The 2160-nt window shown below is 34.9% G+C and overlaps 1 protein-coding gene across 1 annotated transcript in view; it reads left to right on the forward strand.

Moving 5' to 3' along the window:
- The window catches only part of TRPC1 (transient receptor potential cation channel, subfamily C, member 1), a 112851-nt gene that overhangs the window by 35093 nt on the left and 75598 nt on the right, over positions 1-2160 (forward strand). The gene's annotated exons all lie outside the window — the stretch shown is intronic.

Genomic DNA, 2160 nt, shown 5'->3' on the forward strand with positions numbered 1-2160 from the left:
GGAACTGAAAAGTCTCGACTTTCGTTATTGAAGGATTCTCTGGGCAAATTATTGAATGATGCAGAAAGCATCAAGAGAAGATGGAAGGAATACACAGTCACTGTACCAAAAGGAAATGGTTAATGTTTAGCCATGATCAAGGGCCAATGATACTGAAGGAGGAAGTCCAAGGTGCATGGAAGGAATTAGCAATGAACAAGGCTCCAGGAACTGATGAAATAAAAATTGAAATCTTTCAACAAAGTGAGGCGACATTGGAGTTACTCACTCATCTATGCCAAGAAATTTGGAAGACAACTATCTGGCCAAATGATTGGAAGAGAACTGTATTTGTGCCCATTCCAATGAGAGGTGACTCAATGGAATGCTGAAATCATCGGACAATATCTTTGATATCCCATGCAAGTAAAGTTTTACTAAAGGTAATACAGAAACGGCTGCAAGCATACATTAAAAGATAACTTCCAGAGGTTCAAGCCAGATTCAGAAGAGACCATGGCACGAGGAATATCATTGCTGATGTCCAATGGATCATGGCTGACAGCAGAGAATATCAGAAAGTTGTTTAACTGTGCTTTATTGACTACTCAAAGGCTTTCGATTGTGTGGATCATAACAAGACAGATAACTTTTTTTTTTGACATTTTAAGCCCACATTTCTTTTTCTTGCCTTATTGCACTGCCTGGCACTTCCAATATGATGTCAAATAAATGTAGTGAGAGCAGACATGCTTGGCTTGTTTCCAATCTTAGTGGGAAATCTTTCAACCTTTTACCATTAAGTTTGATGTTAGTGGGTAAGTTTTTCATAGAAATCCTTTATAAAATTGAGAAATTTCTTTCTGTTTCTGGTTTGTTGATCTTTTATCATGAATTGTTGAATTTTGCTACATGTTTTTAGTGGTTAAGCTGATCACATGATGTTTGTTCATTATTTTATTAATGTTATATATATTAATATCAATTAACCTTACATTTCTGGGATAAACTTGATGGTGGTATGTAATTTATTTTATATGTTATTGAATTTGGTTTGCTAATATGTTAAATATTTTTTGCATCAGTGTTCATGAGGGATATTACTTTGTGCCTTCTCTTTCTTGTGATATCTTTGATTTTCATATCATGGTAACTTTGATCTCATCTAACACATTTTGAAAAGTTCTCTCTCTTCTTCTATTTCCTGCAATACTATGTGTAGTGTTGGCATTATATATCCTTTAAATGTTTGATAGAATTCACCAGTGAACCCATCTGGACTTAGAATTTCCTTTTCAGAATAATTTTTAATTATTATGTTAAATTAATTTTCTTAGAATAGGTTCTTCAGATTTGCTACTAGTTCTTGAATCCATTTTTTGTGGTGATAGAAATGATGCTGGAGATCACATAATAGAATTCTGCAAAATCAATGATTTATTCATTTCAAATACCTTCTTTAGACAGCATAAGAGTCTATACACAAGGACCTCGCCAAATGGAATACATAGATATCAAATTGACTACATCTGTGGAAAGAGATGATGGAAAAGCTCCATGTTATCAGCCAAAACAAGGCCAGAGGCAGATTGTGGAACAGATCATCAAGTACTCATTTGCAAATTCAAACTAAAGCTGAAGAAAATGAAAACAAGTCCACAGGAGCCAAAATATGACCTTGTATATTATCCCACCTGAATTTAGAGATCATCTGAAGAGCAAATTTGATACATTGAACACTAAAGACCGAAGACCAGAAACGTTGTGAGATGACATCAAGAACATCATACAGGAAGAAAGCAAGAAGTCTTTAAGAAGACAAGAAACAAGGAAAAGATCAAAGTGGATGTCAGAAGAAACACTGAAATTTGCTCTCCTGCATATAGGTCCGAAAGCAAATAAATGGAAGAAATGAGGAGGTCCAAGAGCTGAACAGAAAATTTCAAAGATTAGCTCGAGAAGACAAAGCCAAATATTACAACAAAATGTGCAAAGATCTGGAGTCAGAAAACCAAAAGGAAGAACACACTCAACATTTCTCAAGCTGGGGGAACTGAAGAAAAAATTCAAGCTTCGACTTTCGTTATTGAAGGATTCTCTGCGGAAATTACTGAATGATGCAGAAAGCTTCAAAAGAAGATGGAAGGAAAACACAGAGTCACTGTATCAAAATGAAATGGT

The sequence above is a fragment of the Chrysochloris asiatica genome, unplaced genomic scaffold (assembly GCF_000296735.1).
Source record: "Chrysochloris asiatica unplaced genomic scaffold, ChrAsi1.0 scaffold00136, whole genome shotgun sequence".
NCBI classification, from domain to species: domain Eukaryota; kingdom Metazoa; phylum Chordata; class Mammalia; order Afrosoricida; family Chrysochloridae; genus Chrysochloris; species Chrysochloris asiatica.